At 34.9% G+C, this 20,446-nt stretch overlaps 1 pseudogene; it reads right to left on the bottom strand.

Annotated features, from left to right (window-relative positions):
* Positions 1–739: 739 nt before the first annotated feature.
* Positions 740–20,281, bottom strand: LOC120144316 (annotated as a pseudogene).
* Positions 20,282–20,446: the final 165 nt, after the last annotated feature.

Genomic DNA, 20,446 nt, shown 5'->3' with positions numbered 1-20,446 from the left:
ATTTTTTCCCTTGTACTAATTTAATTATTTATGTCAGCTGTGCGTCCTTGTTGTGGTTGCCTGGTGAGTGCCTATAGAAGGATGATGCAACTACAGTCTTACTGGGTCATAGAGAATGATGGCACCATCCGAGTTCTTTGACTTCAGGTTAACTCCCACGTCCTCACCAGGTAACTTCAGCTTCCCCATTTTAACTTCAATTTCGTAAACCTTAACTCTTCCCCATTTCGACCTCAACCCCCAATTCCTTTGCTGCAATCCCCAGTTCTTCTCCCAAATTAGCCCAACTTTCCCATTTCAACCTCAATTCCCGTAATCACCGACTCTTCCCCCATTTTGACCTCAATTCTCAATTCCTTTCCTGCTATCTCTAGTTCTTCCCCCAAATTGCCAATTCCCTTTTCTGCAACCCTAAAGCCCCTTCCTGGGTCGTAACACATGGATAATCCTATCGATTCAATTTCATTAATTCCCCCAAGTTAGGGGGTCTTCTGTGCTATAAAAAAATCCGACTTCATGTACTTTGTAATAACACCAGATCCATCCGTCGTTAATATTTAGGTAAGATTGCCCTTTAAGTAAACTAATTAACAAATTAAGCAGGTAATCTCTAACCAATTCACAAAACCTGCATGTCATAAACAACCATCGAATCAATATATCAACTTTGAACTTCCCTAAAAGACTAATAATATTGCTATCTTTCTCCAAAAATATTTAACGAAATTTACCACCAAAGCTTTCATGGAGCTGCTAGAAAGTAATCCTTTATGGTTTTCCGTTTCAATGAGGAAGGAGGGCTTAAAACCGAAGATGGGCTGTTCTTCATCAAAGCTTCAGGCGTTTTCTCAAAGGCTGTTTCGTTTGAATCCGAAATTGAAAACAGCTTTCTCTTGTGGGTTTCTGGAGTTGATGGTGGGTTGTTTTGGATAAGGTGCAATGATTCATCTGAAGAATTTGAGCTGCCTGGCTTTTCATTATAATTCATCACTAATTTTCTACTCTCTGTGCTTGGAATTGCCTGGACTCTTCTTCGGATGGAAGATGGTGATCTTGAGCTTGAACAATGGTTGGCTTGAATGTTCCATATCCTAACTGTGAAATCATCTGCAGTGGTTGCCATCTTCCCGATCTCAGATGGGCACCTGCGAAAGTACGACAAGAATTTTAAAGATTGACATTTTAAACCTAGCTAATAGCAGTAAGCAATGAGAAGAATAATGGAAATTATGGCCGCAATAAAATGAAAGTTACCAATCTACTGCAGTAAGTTCACCATGGTGATTCTTCAAGATGATAGGTGTAGACATCATTTTTTTCATTTAAATTTATTATTATTATTAAATTTATTATTATTATTATTATTAAATATTATTATTAGTATTATTATTATAATAATAATAATAATTATTATTATTATTTATTATTATTATTAATATTATATATTATTATTATTTAATAAATAATTACAAAACTGGAAGCCCATTTACAAGCCCAAATACCAAGCCCAACCAGAACCGACCCATACCCAAATGGAAACCCTAAACTGATTTAGGGTTTCAGCTAGGGTTTTCAAACCCTAGCCCCCAGCCGCCGTCAACATCATCAGCCGTTGGATCTGGCAAGATCCAACGGCCCAAAAGAGTTCCAGATAGGAAACCCTAGGGTTTCTAGCCCTAGCAGCCAGCCGTTTCTAGATGCTTCCAGCCGTCTCCGATGAGTCCAGGTGGTCCAACAGCTGCTGCCGACACTCCAGAACGTCACGAAGCTACCCACGTTGAGCCCTATGGTGAGTCACCACCATAGCTATGGTGACTCACCGGGCCTTTCATCTCTGGAACCGGTCCAACGAGAGCCTCGGTGGTGGCTATAAAAGCCACCCCACCTGCAAGAAAGAGAGGGGACAGCCACAGAGAGACAGAGAACAGAAAAAAAAAAAAGAAAACCAAGAGGAACACAACAGCAACAAAGATCGAGAGCAACCACAGTAAAGTCAAAAAACACAACAACCAGTATCAAAAATAAAAGAAAAGAGAAGAGAGTGGAGCAGCTTACACTTGTAGGAGTCTCCAAACTGCCGTTCAAACCACCAAAAACCGAAGGTAAAAGCCTAGATCTAGGCCGAATAAAAGACTTTTAGGAATAAAAAGGCTCAAAATCGGAATAAGGAGAGTGAGACTTTTATTTTTGTGTATTTTGATATTTTCCGGCCACCATAGTCGGTGGCCGGCGGCGGCCAACGACGCCGGAACAAGGTGGCAAACGGTGGTCGGTTTCCCTCAGGCGAGGGAAACTTAGAGAGAAACGAGAGAAAAAAAATTTCTCTCGTTTGAGAGAGAGAAGGGAGAAAGAAGAATGAAAGTGCTGGCCCTTCGGGCCAGCCGTTTGGGGTTAAATGCCCTCTCCCAAACGACGCCGTTTTGGGAGAGGGGTATTTCTGTAATTACCCTCAAGGGTAAACCCTTTCCGCAACCCTCTATATTTGTAACTTTGCAATTTAGTCACTGAAATTAATTTTTTAATCATTTCAATTCGGTTTTATAATTTTATTTAATTTATAATTTAATCCTTGCCTGCTTATATAATATTTAGGGTAAATACCCATTTTAGTCCTTACCAGTATTAAATAATATATTTAGGTAAATATCAAATTTAGTCCCTTATAGTTTAGTATTTTTTATTTTAATCCTGTATTAATTAATTAGGTTAAATTACACTATTAACCATTATCTTTCATAATATTTCAAATTATTATCTTTATTTTTGATACTTTATATTTAGTTTTATAATTTTAATTTCTTTTATTTTGATCATTATTTAATTACAATATTATTTTGTTATCACTTTTATATTTTAATTATGGCTTTAATTATTATTTTATTATTATCTTAATCTTATAAATATATTTATATTAAATATTATAAAAATTATAATTTATCTAAATCATTTTTATGAAAAATTATTATATTTTTAATATTTATTTATTAATATCGAAGAAAAGAACTGTCTTAAAACACCTAGAAGTTCTTTTCTGATATTCTTAAATAAATAATTATCTTGTTTTTTTATAAATTATAAATTAATTATTTTTTTAAAAAAATGTTTTTTTTAGTTATTTATTTATTAATATCGAAGAAAAGAGCTGTCTTAAAGCACCTAGAAGCCATTTTCTGATATTTCTAAATAAATAAATAATTTATACATATTAACATATTTTCTATAAATTATTTAAAATAACATAATTATGAATTAAATATATTTTGAATTTTTAAATTTTTAATGATAGAGACAATTTATAATTAAAAAGTACCAATTTTGGGCGTTGTAGGGGTGCTAATCCTTCCCTAAACGTAACCGACACGAATCCCTTTTTATTATTAAAAAGAACGAATTTTTGGTTATAAACGCAGATCAGATCATTTTTTAATTGATGTTTTTTTAAAACTCTTTTAAAAAAATAATTTTTAGGTATTCGACTTACCTGACCCAAAAGGCCGATGGCAACTCTCAAATTATTTTCAAAACCATTTATTCACATCAATTTTCCCGCCAAATAAATTTTTCGTGCCCGGACGAAAACCGGTTACGACAGCTTGGCGACTCCGCTGGGGACCGTCAAACTTTAAAAATCAATTGTCTCTATTAATTAAAAATTAAAAATTTATATATTTATTTTTTAATTCTTTCTTGTCAAATTTTTTATTTATTTATTATTTTTATAATATTTATATGTTTTATTTTATTTGCAAGTATTTTATTTCATTATTTATTTTTTTTCTGTTAGAGGTTTGAATATTTCTCCTCACACACAACACTTGCATTGCATAACATAAAGCTCTATAATTGAGTTTGTCCCTTTTAAGTGGGAGTGAAAGCGACGTCTTCGTGAGAATTTATTCTCCGTGTCAGACCTAGCAAGTAACTTTCGGGGTTCATATGCTCTATGTCTTCGTGAGAATTTATTCTCCGTGTCAGTCATAGAGAAATGTATCCCCTCGAATTGAACTCGATCCGTTTAAGTCTGTAATGGACTAGGATTGAGGGTTGACAGCCCAAGGGGGCACTAACAAGGATAATTCGAGTACCTTACTCCTAGAACTAAAACCCTACATGTAATAAAACTTAGAACTCCTCCTGATCTAAGACAGTACTGAACCTCTGTTCTTAGGTGTACACAAAGGAGAAATAAAGCTTTAGCTTTTAATTTTTTAATATTTTATTTTTTCTGAATAAATGCCTACGAACTAAAAATCATGCGGTTAGGTTAAATTTTCCAAACAAAGCATGGAACTAGAAAGCATGAGGTTAAGATTTATACCTTGATAGATAGATTTTTTTCATTAGTTAGTACTAACTATTTTATTTTTTCTCATTTCTTTTGTTTGCATTGCATGAAGCATAACCAAAAGGTGTTTACTTGAAAGACTGTTCATCATATTGGAAAGAAATCGTAAATGGACAAAAAGTTTTATGATCAAACAAAATATGATGCGGCCAAAGAAAGACATTCTGAGGAAACTCCGAGGATAGAAGCAAGCTATGCACCCAAAGATCGTATGACCATTAAGGAGCAAGAGGAGATACGAGAAATAAGAGAGCAGATGACCAAGATGATGGATAGAATATATGTGTTGGCCAAAGGAGAAGAGATTCCTGCATAGAAAGAGAGAGAGCTCAATGAACCTAACCCTGCAGTTTCAGATACACAAGGGACTTCGATTCTTAACCAATTTGAGAAATTACAGACAGTCATCATTCGTATTCACAAATCGTCTGGAGATACCAAAGAAATGGTGACGACTGTACAAGTTCCCAGAAAAGAGAAGAAATCATGTAATCAGAAATCATCAAAGTTTGGTCTGTTCCCGACATCTAAAACTCAGGTTCAATCCAAGACAAAAGGCGGTTCTCATCTTGATACTATCCCCATATCATATAAAGAGTTGTATGAGAAGCTACTTGAAGCACGAGAAGTGGATCCATATTATATAAAACCGTTCCAACCTCCGTATCCAAATTGGTATGACATCAACGTTCATTGTGAATATCATGCCGGAGCTCAAGGACATACCATCGAGAATTGTCTTGCCTTCAAACGCCGAGTCCAAAGTCTTTTGGATCATGGAACTTTACAATTTATGGTAAGTAATCGACCTAGTTTGGTAACCGAGGGTCCTGATAGATTAATACCAAAAGTCTTCAAAGGTAAGAATATCAGTAGGGGCGTCCAGAGAGAAGACGATTTGCTGAGGTTTGAAGCTCAAATACGTCATTTGAAGATTAAAAACGATAAATTGAGCACCAAAATGGAAACCATACATGAAGACTTCCAGAAGGTCAGTCAAGCCTTTCAAAATGCTGGTATAGGAAACACCCCAGAAGAGTGGATAGCAGGGGTCACTAAACTGAAAAAGAGTTGCAGCATACATGAAGATCTTCTCCAAAAACTTTTTGAACACAAATGTTCTCTCGCAAAGGAAAATGATCAACTCCAAGAATTAACATAGGAGATGAAAGAACCCCAGAATGTCATGAAAGAAGCTGCAGTCCAGACAAGCAATATGGCCCATAAGCTGATAATCTAACTTGGTTTTAGAGAAGAAAATGGGAAAGTTATTCCCTATATGTAAAGTTTTGTTGAAGTTAGGATTAAAAGTTGTCCCCTACATGTAAAAGTTTTGTTTGATGTACTGAAGCTTTTGTGTTCAATGAAATCTGTTCTAAGATGATCACTCTTAAGTAACACCTTTTCATACATGCATTTACATTTTGTATCTGTGCATTTTCATTTTGTATTTTTACTTTTTATATATTTGAATTGCACATTTTGCATTCTTATTTTTCCATTTATGCATTTTTCACATTTTTATTTAAGTACTGTTATGTACTTTAATTACAAAAACATGTAAATAATTCATGAAAGGTTTTGTAACAGTAAAAACCAAGATCATTCATTCATCTTACTGTACCATCATCATGAAAACAATGGAGCAATCTTATAAGGGACTACAAGATCAGTGGCTAGAACAATTGACAAGGTTACCTCAGGATATAAGGAAAGAAACATCAGATTCAGTACCAGAGGGATCAAATCAAATTATTCAGTATGTGACATCTGATAAAGAAGAGATAATTTATAAAGAGCAACCATGCTGTCAGATTGAAGAGTCAAAAATGGTAAAACCCTCTGGGGCATCCCAATTGAACCCAAAGAATAGCATTGTTCATTATTCGCAATATGAGGAAAGATTCAAGAAGATGGATGAAGCAATCAAAAATATGAAATGTGTTGATACTTCCCACAAAGAATTAGAAGCAAGAGAGCTTAGCTTGGTTCCAGATTTGATTATTCCCCATAAATTCAAAATGCCTGATTTTGAGAAATATGATGGCACAAGTTGTCCTCTAATCCACCTGAGAATGTTTTGCAGAAAAATGGGAGGATATTTAAATTCTGATGACTTGTTAATTCACTCTTTCCACGATAGCCTTGTTAACCCAGCAGTAGTCTGGTACAATCAGTTGACCCAAGAACAGATCAAGAAATGGGTAGATTTAGCTGATGCATTTTTGGGACAATATCGGTATGTTAAAGGCTTAGCTCTAACACGTATGGATCTTCGAAGAGTAAAGAAGAAAACCAATGAAAGATTTCAAGAATATGCCTTAAGATGGAGAAGAGTGGCAGCACAAGTTCAACCTCCCATGTTAGAAGAAGAGATATCACGTATGTTTCGTGATTCCCTTCCAGCGCCTTTCTTCGAGTTAATGCAGGCAAATCCTACAAAGTAATTCGAGAATCTTCTGACAAGTGGAGATTTAATTGAGAATATAATCAATGAAGAAAACTCAAAAGTCACATCCAAGAGCCCAACGGATCAAAAAGCAAAAGCTGATGATGTGAATGTATGTCGCATCCAGAATCCCCGCAACTGCAAAAGAAAAAGAGTAAGTAACTGTTCGAATCGACCAAAGAAAGTCATGCGATCAAGAAAAACTTTAGAAGTGTTCCAAACTTCTATTTCAAACTTATACCCTCATTTGGTTAAAGGTCAATACATCACACCAAGACCAACTAAAGTGACATCAAACCCTTCTGCTCATAGCTATGATCAAGATAGTGTTTGTAATTTCCACTTGGGGGTAAAGGGACATTCTACAGGCGATTGTAGGCCACTGTTAAAAGAAATTGAGATGCTTGTTGACAAAGGGGTTTTGACACAAGAAATGATCAAGAAATGGGAGGTAAATGAAGACAATGATTCTGATCTTATTACACAACTGACATTAAAGGAGTGATGATGCATGAACAAGTGGAAGTGTTATCTACCACTATAGTACCTTTTTATTTTCAGCATCTTGTTTGAACTTGTTTTTTGTTCCTTTCTCCGCTTTTTGTGCAATAAATAAATGTGTGTTGCTTATTAAGGTTATGAGCAAGGAATCAAATTTTAATCTTTAGATTATTGAGTATCAAGTAGATTAAATGTTCTTTTAATTTTTCAATAGTTATAGATCTATTGGCAAGTGGTAAAATTATATCTTTAATATCCCATCCAATGCCAATTACTCAAACCAAATCCTGACACTACAAAGATTCTGAAGTAATGTCTCCACCTGTTTTTGAGACACCAACTCTAGATGTTTACCTTCTCGGGTAGAATTGATTGATGATACTACATTCCACCATATATACGACTTCAAAAGTCACACATTTGTCCTTTCAAAACCATCATAAACCAAAAGACCTTAAAAGAACCAAACTTTCAACTATTCGTGAATATTACTGCAAGAAGAGACGAGATGAGGCATCATGGACCAACTCATTGATGATAATTTCGAGTGATTAGGGCATACTCAAAGAAGAAGGGGAAAGTGATTGATTGAAATAAATATATCATGCATTAATTACATTTTTCATGTAAATAAAGTTAATCTTGAATATTCATCCCTCTGTGGATACCTCTTTTTACAAAGGTTTCTGTGTATGAGATGACGAACGGCATTGTTTCATTTATCATTTTATATATATAGAGATATATCATTTGTTGTCCCCACTTGAGCCTGAATAATTTTTCTTCTGATTCAACCCTAACCAAGGATCACCCTCCACATTAGGGGGCAAGGTGAAGGATATTTGCTCACAAGAATGAAGATTGTCAATACAGTTTTATTACGAAGACAAGTTTCCATGAAGTCAAGAAAGTTTTGAAATTACAAAGTATGTCAAATACAGAGTGCTTGAAGATCAATCCAATCAAGAATAATGGAAAACCTCCAAAATGCAAAAGGAAAAGGAGGTGCTCAAAGCAATTGAAGTATTATACTCATCCAACAAAGAAAGAAGAAAAGAAAAAAGAAAAAAAAAAGGGGAAAATTGAATCAAGATGGGTGATTTATTGAGTCTCAAGTTACAAAGTTGATCAAGTACAAACAAGAAGAGCAGGAAATGCTGAAGATATGAGAAATTGGAAATGAATCCAAAATTTGGCAGTCTTGAGTGATCCAATTGATGGAAAAATCCCCAACAAAGCAGATCCAAGTTAAGCAAGGCAAGATTGATGGCATCAGAATGAATTGATCCTTGGTTTGATTACCCTTAAACACTTATTTGTGCCTTTTTATTCTTTTCTTTCGTAACCATAAGCCATGACCTACGTTACGTACCTGAAAAGTCCATTTTAATCATACATGGATTTCTAAGTAAAAGAGAATATCTTTAGAATTCATTCCGCCTCTCAAGATTGATTTTTATTTGCAAAAATTGGTTTTTAAAATCTTTAATACATGATATGAAAAATGATAAAAGGGGGGTTCAAGATGTAAATTTTTAAATAACATCTTAGAACCAAAGGAGGATTTGAGTTGAAAACCTGAAAAGGCGGCTCGAATATTGAATGGTGCAACAACGACATAAGAGACGATTTTAAGCTCTTAATAAAGCACCGCACATCCCAAAGACGTTCCTGAGATTCTGGAATCAAGAAGTATCTCTACAAGATGAGCATAACAACTATTTCTTCAAGTTAGTGGAAGCCCGAAGCGACATACTAAACCAACTTGAAAGAATCTACTTTACCAAAATCTACCCACACCTCAAATCAGTCAATAATTTTGACACTTGCCATAGGACTATTATTTTTGAATGATTTAAAAGTGTAGTTGATTTATTTGATATTTATTAAACTCATTGTTTATGATCTGATTCTATTGTGAACCTAAGAAGGGCAATACTTTGTAAAAGTCTTTCAGTCTTCAATAAACAAAGGAGAAAAAAACATTTTCAAACAGGACAGTCTCAAATGAGGAAGGTCCTTGAAGCAATTGTTGCTTATTTTACCTCTGTAGTAGAAAAAGAATGAACGAGGCCAGAATAATGAAGCACTTCACATTTTTGAAGGCAAGTGGTCCAAGAAGCCAGAAAGTCTGGATAATTGAACTTGTGACACTCCCCTATGACATTATTATCAACTCATCAAAAGATTATCTCATGCTGAGGGCGATAAGCATCACCAGACAGATTATTTTCCAAACCATCAATTTATGTTCTCTAGAAGATCACATTATAACCATGAACAAGTCACTACCTGCACTCTGGTTATACTATGACGCTGGCTCAAGTCTTGATACATCATTGATACTTCTTCTATGCCGATCACTTTCTTTGTGAAGAGGATACCCATTATGTCCTTCAGAAGATTGCTGAATTTGAATTTGAGGACTTATGGCACAGAATAAGACATTGGAACAAATTCTACATTTGTATGCCGTACAGGGTTCCAAAAGTTGAGATAACCAATTTTACCATCAAATAAACCTTTCCATGGTTAGGGAAGAGTGGGATAAGACAGTGTGTATTTTGGAGCAGCAGAAGAGACAGTCATTGTGGTAGTCATTGCAAGAAAATGCACCAGCAAAAATCTTCTATTTTATCCTGATGATGTTTATTTCTTCCAGTAAGGTTGTTACACTGGATGTCACCGACAACAAGGTCGAATTCGACAAATCTACTCATCAATTGCTCCAACCGATCATCATTCAGTTCTTGCACATTGTTTTCAAAATATGTCAAGACAGTAGAAGACGCCTCTGCATATTGATCCCAGAAGAAAAAAAAGAGACAGGACATTGATATCACTAGAGAACATGTCTCTAGCAGCTCCTTATATATGGTTTTTAGGGAAACCTAGAAGCATTTCTACCTCATCAGGTTCAAGTGGAACAACTTTATTTCTTCCAACCCATACCAGATTCCATTTTCGGCACTCATCAAGAACATACTTCTGGACACTCGAAGGTAGCTCATCGTCATAAAGCTTAAGAGCCTTACAGATCCTTTCTGTCAATCTGGAACTTCTTGTACATGTTTGTAAGCAGTTCAACTTTGTTCTTGGATCCCATGAAGACTATCATTTCTTTGTCAATGGAAAAATATCATGTATAGTGCATTGAGAAAACAAGATAAGAGGAAATCTGTTCTCAATTGGCAGATTATGAATATAGCCTATTTTCAGTATAACAGCATGAAAATGCTTCGAATTTACAAATTTTGGCTATACATCGAATAAATACTGTGATATTCCAGTCCAAACATTAACTGGAGCAAGTGCCACGTTCTCATAGTAGAAATAATGTGCCCATAGCATCTTCTGGAAGTGTTCTTTGAGTTATCTGATCTGGTTTGGTATGAACCACAGAACCAGTTATTGAATTTGGAAGAGGAATGTGCTCATAGCATCTTCTGGAAGTGTTCTTTGAGTTATCTGATCTGGTTTGGTATGAACCACAGAACCAATCATTGAATTTGGAAGACAATGTGCTCATAGCATCTTCTGGAAGTGTTCTTTGAATTATCTGATATGATTTGGTATGAACCCCAAAACCAATCATTGAATTTAAAAGATAATTTGCTCATAGTAGAAATAAGGAGACCCAATAGCATCTTCTGGAAGTGTTCTTTGAGTTATCTGATCTGATTCGGTAGGAACCCCAGAACCGATCATTGGAATTGAAAGATGAACTGCATGATCATCTTCATTAAGAAGCTTCTTTTCAAGCTTCCTCTGCTTCTTCCTTTTCCACAAATCATAGCCCAAGTTTCGCCTTTGCTTGTAATTGGGATCATTGCATAATGGCTTCCTATCTTCTACCATAAGTGCATCAGTAACCTTAGCCATTTGATCAGCACATATAAATCTGTCAATTCTGCATTGATGAATCTGAACCACATCTCTCTCCCTGGTTATTGAAGCCTCAACCTCTGAGAATCCCATTTTTGTCAAGTATACAATTTACTCTCCTCATCAGAATCAGAATTCATGATTTCCTCGATATCAGAAGAACTATCAATATATGTGAAATCATCCTGAAAGATCGCTTCATAATCAGATGATTTGTTATCAGAATCACATGTTGCATGGGTACGATTTTTGATGAGCTTGTACCATTGTATATGTAGTCTTGCCATTGCATCAGATTGTTTGCATAAATTGGTTTCTCTCCCACAGAAAAGTATATTTCAGATATGGCCTTCACTGAAAGATGATAAGCCACTGTGTCAACCTGGAATGAATGGTTGAATACTTCTTAAGTTTATGACAACATAAAGAGAATTCTCCAGTTACTTGACAACATTGTTGTTCAGTAACACCAGAATGAGAGTATTCAATAAACAGATTTGGGCATGAATAAGATAAACAGATTTGGGGCATGAATAAAGCCACAAGTACAACAGTGTATTGTCAAAATTAGACCTCGCGGGGATCATGATATTCAAGTCAAACAGACATTGAGAGTAAACCAGAAGCAGAATATTGGGGCATCTCGACAGCCCATTTCAGATAGAAATATTTCATGTGGGACATCTTGAGGCTCATTTCCACCAACAATATGAATATTTGGGCATTCTTGGAGGCTCATCTCAACAAGAAGTAATGTTGAGCATACTTTTAGCATCTGCATCAGCAAATGTTGGGGCATTTTAAAGATTCCTTCAGACAGATCCATGTGGGGCATTTTGAAGGCTCATATTAACAAGAAGCAAATGTTGGTGCATGCTGAAAGCCATTTCAATCAGAATCAGAACTGTTGAGGCATTTTGAACACTTGTATTAGCCAATGTTGGGGCATGCTGAAGTCCCACAACATCTTGTGTCAAGATCATTGACTTGAACAAATATTTCCAATGAGACAGAAAGGTGTGAAGAATGAAAATGGTGAAACAGTGATAATCGAGCTGACTATACATAATTGCTTCGTTCATCAAGCAGTTATATTATGATCATGTTGTTGAACAAATATCTACTCAGCAAGTATGGTTTCAAGTACCCAATCTTCTTAACCATGTATCACATGACAGCGTGTTCTTTGTTAAGCTACATCATGGTTGCATGAATAAAGATGGTCCCCATACAGACTATTTGATCCAGGGTTCAGTTCCTCGAGATCTCAGCTTTGAATTTTGTATTCTCTGTGTCGGTAACAATTGAAAATATTTCTTTAAGATTTCCTGGCAGTTAGTTTCATACCATACTGTTGGAATTACGAAGCTGTTTTTCACAATAGTTTTCGCTTAATCGATGACATTGGAAAGGAGACTCGATTCACTTATATTACTGTTATTCCCGTTGTTACTGGGGTTTTTATTGCCAGCCAGGAATGAACTGAATTTTTATCTATTTTGGGTTTTATTATGTGCGTTTCATCCCCAGCGGCAAGAATTCCACAGATATCTTTCTGTACATGGATCCTATAGCTGAAGTACTTCTACTTTCTACAAAGCTCATTACAGAAGAAAACGTGATCAGTATTACATTTGTCTTTGCCCGAGATGATATCAAGATTAGTTAATGTCTCCTATTCAATTCAACACCAGCATATCTTGTGAATTTGACCAACTTTTTGGTCATACCAACATTACACTTGAATCCCCACTGAGTTTTGTTCTCAAGTGGTCTTGTGACGTTATTCAAAAGCTTTGAACATTAGGCAAGAGCTTACATGATTGAGAAATCTTGGCAGAAGCCACAGTAAAAGATGAATGTGTTGTCAAATGTTTTACGAACATCTGAGCAGAAACCACAAGAAAAGATGAATGTATTGTCAAATGTTTTACGAACCAGTGATTATGGTGCTGAACCAATGTTGGAATCATACGGTTTCCATTTATTGATCCAAGATGAAATATGTCTTCTTCAACCCCAAGATTAGAAGTCAGATATAATGAGATTTCTTTCCAAGGAAAGTTGAAATTTTAAACAAGAAACTAATGGGGTCAACTAAGGTTGAACTACAGGTTGTTGTTAAGCATCTCAACATGATATTGGTCCAAGTTGCCTTATTCAAGATCTGATTATATGTGACATGAAAGGAATTGGAATAAATCTCTTTGTGATGTTTCAAGAGTCAAATCAGAACAGACTCTACTCCCTAATTAATCCCCTGAGTCACATATCTACATCTACACTCTTCAAAGATAGGTTCTCTTTTAAAGATGATAGATTCTCTTTTCAAAAATGAAAGCTTTATGGAATTTCTACACAATCCAAGCAAAGAAAATTGGTTTTATCCAAGACAAAATGGACATCAAGGTCATAGTTCTGACTACAGCAAGAGTTCCACAAATGAAACATTTCTTCTGAGACCTTCATGAAGCAAAGAAGACAGTAAAGATACAAGTTGATCAGATGATTCTGCAGAAATGCAAGCTTGATAGCATAAGTTGCTACATTGATATCCAGAGGTAACCCTGGCAATAAATGATGAACTAGAGGAAGACCAAGTTCACCACTTTGAAGTCAAATGAAGATTGCATCAACATTCATTCATAAAATATCATTTACACAATAGACAATGCATTACATTGATACATCTGAGTACATTCAAACATGAAGTTTTACAGATCTTCGGAAGAACGAGAAGATTCATGGTAAGAAATACCTTACAAGAAAGGTATTCAAAACCGCAAATACAGGAATCACGTAAACATCTGAAGAAGATGAACGTAATCCACAAAATGAGCATTATTTTGAGATTGGGGCATGTTACCCATCAACATGTTATTTTGAAAATAATGAGAAAACGATTTCCATAGTTTCTCATTCAATCTTTTCTGAAAATGAAATTGTTGAATAGTAAGAAAACAATTTCCATGTTTCTTACTTAGTAAACTATTTCCCACATCTGTAAGTCCTTCAGTGCATGATGTTTCCAAAAAGCCTTCGGGAGCTTTTTGATGTTTTCAAATCCTTCGGGTCATCTGTAAGCCCTTCAGTGCATGATGTTCCAAAAAGCCTTCGGGAGCTTTTGATGTTTTCAAATCCTTCGGTCATCTGTAAGCCTTCAGTGCATGATGTTTCCAAAAAGCCTTCGGGAGCTTTTTGATGTTTTCAAAGCCTTCGGGTCATCTGTAAGTCCTTCAGTGCATGATGTTTCCAAAAAGCCTTCGGGAGCTTTTTGATGTTTTCAAAGCCTTCGGGTCATCTGTAAGTCCTTCAGTGCATGATGTTTCCAAAAAGCCTTCGGGAGCTTTTTGATGTTTTCAAAGCCTTCGGGTCATCTGTAAGCCCTTCAGTGATTTTCAAACATTCCATCCTACTCAAAGAAGCCAAATGAAAAAATATTGTCTTTTTCGTCTTTACTCTATTCTTGTTACACAAGGATGAGCAAAGAGGGGCAACTGTAGACATCATTTTTTCATTTAAATTTATTATTATTAAATTTATTATTATTATTATTATTAAATATTATTATTAGTATTATTATTATTAAATAATAATTATTATTATTATTTATATTATTATTATATTTATTATTATTATTTAATAAATAATTACAAAACTGGAAGCCCATTTACAAGCCCAAATACCAAGCCCAACCAGAACCGACCCATACCCAAATGGAAACCCTAAACTGATTTAGGGTTTCAGCTAGGGTTTTCAAACCCTAGCCCCCAGCCGCCGTCAACATCATCAGCCGTTGGATCTGGCAAGATCCAACGGCCCAAAAGAGTTCCAGATAGGAAACCCTAGGGTTTCTAACCCTAGCAGCCAGCCGTTTCTAGATGCTTCCAGCCGTCTCCGATGAGTCCAGGTGTCCAACAGCTGCTGCCGACACTCCAGAACGTCACAAAGCTACCCACGTTGAGCCCTATGGTGAGTCACCACCATAGCTATGGTGACTCACCGGGCCTTTCATCTCTGGAACCGGTCCAACGAGAGCCTCGGTGGTGGCTATAAAAGCCACCCCACCTGCAAGAAGAGGGACAGCCACAGAGAGACAGAACAGAAAAAAAAAAAACCAAGAGGAACACAACAGCAACAAAGATCGAAGCAACCACAGTAAGTCAAAAACACAACAACCAGTATCAAAATAAAAGAAAAGAGAAGAGAGTGGAGCAGCTTACCCTTGTAGGAGTCTCCAACCGCCGTTCAAACCACCAAAAACCGAAGGTAAAGCCTAGATCTAGGCCGAATAAAAGACTTTTAGGAATAAAAAGGCTCAAAATCGGAATAAGAGAGTGAGACTTTTATTTTTTTGTATTTTGATATTCCGGCCACCATAGTCGGTGGCCGGCGGCGGCCAACGACGCCGGAACAAGGTGGCAAACGGTGGCCGGTTTCCCTCAGGCGAGGGAAACTTAGAGAGAAACGAGAGAAAAAAAATTTCTCTCGTTTGAGAGAGAGAAGGGAAAGAAGAATGAAAGTGCTGGCCCTTCGGGCCAGCCGTTTGGGGTTAAATGCCCTCTCCCAACGACGCCGTTTTGGGAGAGGGGTATTTCTGTAATTACCCTCAGGGTAAACCCTTTCCGCAACCCTCTATATTTGTAACTTTGCAATTTAGTCACTGAAATTAATTTTTTAATCATTTCAATTCGGTTTTATAATTTTATTTAATTTATAATTTAATCCTTGCCTGCTTATATAATATTTAGGGTAAATACCCATTTTAGTCCTTACAGTATTAAATAATATATTTAGTAAAATATCAATTTAGTCCCTTATAGTTTAGTATTTTTATTTTAATCCTGTATTAATTAATTAGGTTAAATTACACTATTAACCATTATCTTTCATAATATTCAAATTATTATCTTTATTTTTGATACTTTATTTAGTTTTAAATTTTAATTTCTTTTATTTTGATCATTATTTAATTACAATATTATTTTGTTATCACTTTTATATTTTAATTATGGCTTTAATTATTATTTTATTATTATCTTAATCTTATAAATATATTTATATTAAATATTATAAAAATTATAATTTATCTAAATCATTTTTATGAAAAATTATATATTTTTAATATTTATTTATTAATATCGAAGAAAAGAACTGTCTTAAAACACCTAGAAGTTCTTTTCTGATATTCTTAAATAAATAATTATCTTGTTTTTTTATAAATTAATAATTATTTTTTAAAAAATGTTTTTTTTAGTTATTATTTATTATCGAAGAAAGAGCTGTCTTAAAGCACCTAGAAGCCCTTTTCTGATATTTCTAAATAATAAATAATTTATACATATTAACATATTTTCTCTAAATTATTTAAATAAACATAATTATGAATTAAATATATTTTAAATTTTTAAAATTTTAATGATAGAGACAATTTATAATTAAAAAGTACCAATTTTGGGCGTTGTAGGGGTACTAATCCTTCCCTAAACGTAACCGACACGAATCCCTTTTTATTATTAAAAAGAACGAATTTTTGGTTATAAACGCAGATCAGATCATTTTTTAATTGATGTTTTTTTAAAACTCTTTTAAAAAAATAATTTTTAGGTATTCGACTTACCTAACCCAAAAGGCCGATGGCGACTCTCAAATTATTTTCAAAACCATTTATTCACATCAATTTTCCCGCCAAATAAATTTTTCGTGCCCGAACGAAAACCGGTTACGACAATAGGCTCCGCTTGAGGCTTGTTTACCTGGTGTCCATTACTAACTAAATCATGTTCATGTAACAACACAGAACAAGAACCGCTTATTTTTAAGAATAAAACCAACCTTCCAAATATGAGCATTTCCATTGCTGGAACCACTTAGTATGTAGTCTGCGTCTGGACTGATTGCTGACTGAAATAGCATATATGTTCAAGTTTAGGAGAGATTATCAATCTAACAAAACTAGTTGTGAGTTGGATGGTGAGTATTGGATATAAGAATGTCTAATACAATTTTGTTCAATTTTTTTCATGTATCTAGAAAGCTCTTACAGGATCATATACTCACAATACACACAATATATACATACGAAAAGGAAAACAAGAATACTAGCAATCACATTTATAATACTTAAAGAATGAAGAGGACATAAAACAGAATATAACTTCACATAAAAAGACTCTATTTGGCATCCAGAGAAAGTTTGCACCGGGCCCTTATCAAGCTGAAGTATATTATACAAGTATATCCTAGTAAAAAAAAGATGGGAATTACACACTCGGCAGTAGTAATTAATGAAACGTTTTTCTTCGGTGCACAAAAAGTTAAGCTCGTTAATACCTGTTGTCCATGCATGATGCTGTTAGAAACACTCCTTTTGAGTCCTGGGACAAGCTAGATATACCCTGAAATCAAGGATAGAATGTTTGAAAAAAGGACCACGGGACATCCTTGATATATATGTTGCACAGATTATCATTTTTAAAATGTGTTTGATACTCGCGTCTGACACATTCAGATATGGTATCAGAATCTGATTATCCAAGAACCCTCCAACTGCGTGTAAAACTTAAAAAAATATGAGCATACCCATGTGGAATATACAGCTATATCTGACACCAACACCTGAATCTGAGTAACTTAGCTTGATACATCAAACTATAACTAAAGCTACGGATCTCTATCAATACTCTTGCAATCATCACTGGACTATTGGCAATAGATTGTGGCTTCAACAGAATATTCAATTATCTAACATGGATTTTATTTCCTAGTAATGACATGGTAAAATAATCATTTCAACATATATAGCAGGAGAGAAAGAGAACCGTTTTAGATGCAGCCTCTGGTTGGGGACATGCCTGAGTGACATGGGATTTCAGATTCCTTGTATCCCAGAACTTCACAACGCTGAAATAACAAGGATTAGCAGGAGAGGGGATTAAGTCATCATGTATTTAGCTTAAGTACTCAAAACTTAGGACCTCACAGGGAATTCTAACTTGCCTGTTTGCAGCTCCAGACGTAGCAATGGAAATGTCATCTTTGAGATAAAGAACTGAAGTAATGCTTGCAACAGCAGGCTGAAAAGATTATAGTATTAAAAAAAATGGATACAAAATATTGAAGAAACTTCAGCAGTGAACAAACCTTGCCACGTCTACCCCGCCTTTCTTGAGATGAAGGTTGAGCTCCTTTGACCAGAGTAGTTGGCCTGAATGAAGTGAGAATAACAGTAATGAATGGAGTGGCAATTTATTACCAATGTTGAAAATATACAGACCAGAGTAGTTGGCCTGAATGAAGTGAGAATAACAGTAATGAATGAGTGGCAATTTATTACCAATGTTGAAAATAACAAGGCCAAAATATATATATATATAACTTACGCAAGGCAACTTCATCACTTCTACTTCGGAAGTTGATCTTGCATCTTAATCCCAAACAGCAAAGGACCCATCTCGAACCAGAAACAACTAGATCTGTTGGAAATTATACTTAGAGGTCATCTCTTTTTCTTTCTTTTTTGGGGGAGGGGGAATGGTTTCAGGAAACCTTACCAGAATTAGTAGGATGAGAACTCAAACATTTTACACTTCCTGTGTGCAACATTAAGACTCCAGTGCATTTCTTTTTCCTGAGCACCCATACCTTTATCTGCAGAATGTCCAAGAGAACAATCAATTTTTTGCATTCACTGTTGCTTTCTCATGAGTTGAATATCAAAGCAACACTTTTTTGAAAGAAAAAGTGAACAGCCAAAAAGTTATTTTTAAAAAATAAAAAATTAGGACAATGCAAAATGTAAAAGAACCAACTGGACAAAGCCTTATACAAACTGTTTTCATGCATGGCTACTTACAGTTTGATCCCCTGAAGCTGTTAAAATGTGTCTATCATCCTGCCAAAAAATATTTACAAACATTAAGAGAAAAAAGAAAGGCACGGGGCTTAAATCATTGACTAGAATTGCATGGCAAGGATATAAATTGTATGTAACTCATTTTTTATTCAATATCATGCTAGTTCATCAATATTCTTATATAAATAACTGATCTTTTCAAAATATCATGGTAATCAAAATCTAGTGGCTTGATTTAAACTTAAGAGAAAAAAATGGTTAAATAGAGCTATTTTATCCAATCATTTCTCTAACAATGATCTCTTTCTCTTCAAGTCACTTCCAGTAAAACCAAAAACTGCAAAATGTTAACAAGAATTTCCTCAATTCATTAATGATCTATCACTGTTAAATAATGCTTTCCCAACCACGCACTCTTTTCAAGCATCCACACAAAGCTAAAGCCTTTATACAAACTCAAAAAACATTTGAAGGATGAGCGCTTGTGCTAAGAGACGTAGACATGTCCACCATCTCCATTGGAGATTTCAATTTGTAGCTATTGACTTAAGCTCATTCAAAAGATTTTTTCTGCACAAAATTTTTTGATTATATAACATCAACTGCGATAAAATTGAAAGATTAAAGTTGGTACTTTTGGAAGATAAAACAAAATAGATTTTGACGAAATTAAACCAACTAACCAGTATTGTCCTGGTGGATGCAGCGGAAGAAATCTTCCTGCGAGAATCAAATAAGCTTACATATCCCAATTCATCAGATACCGCGAAAACATGGGAGTTTTTATTGCCTGTAATTTGGGATTTCATAAATGAAAAGTAGACCAAACAGTCTGTGTGAATTTTTAAAAGATGTATGCGAATATTGAATGTAAATATCTAATCAGATGTAAAACCCAATCAGTCTTTAACCATTAAAAGAACTATAAACTACTAATCTAACCTTAGAAAGAAGAATCATACTCACATCGTATGGTTAAAAAAGAGTACCTTGCAAAAGAAACGGCCAAAGGAGGTGACGGTTCAGCATCGTGTTCAATGGCAACAGCACCGACTTCAGTAAAATCCGAAGCTATTCATCATAAAATTTTTTTTCTAACTGAAAAATAAACAAAAATAGCTTAGATACAGAAAAAAAAACGCAGATAAAAGACGAGAGGGATAATGTAAGTTACCTCGAAATCTACTGAGTTCTCTGGAACGGATGCCATGGAAGCAAGATTTGGATTTGAACGAATCCATTTGCATTTCTCAAAGAGGGTTTGGAAACCGAAAGAGTAAAATTGAAGAAAAAAAAATGAGATGCTTTTCAGATGGAAGCCATTTATATATCATTTGGTTGGGCGCCTCAATTTTCTTCTTTAGCCTGTAACCAGCGGGAATTTTTTTTTTCATTAAGCAAAAGTACATCA

The sequence above is a fragment of the Hibiscus syriacus genome, unplaced genomic scaffold, assembly GCF_006381635.1.
Source record: "Hibiscus syriacus cultivar Baekdansim isolate YM2019G1 unplaced genomic scaffold, ASM638163v2 tig00110888_pilon, whole genome shotgun sequence".
NCBI lineage: Eukaryota > Viridiplantae > Streptophyta > Magnoliopsida > Malvales > Malvaceae > Hibiscus > Hibiscus syriacus.
Note: the sequence above shows the minus strand (reverse complement) of the source record. Positions and strands in the feature narration are given on the sequence as shown.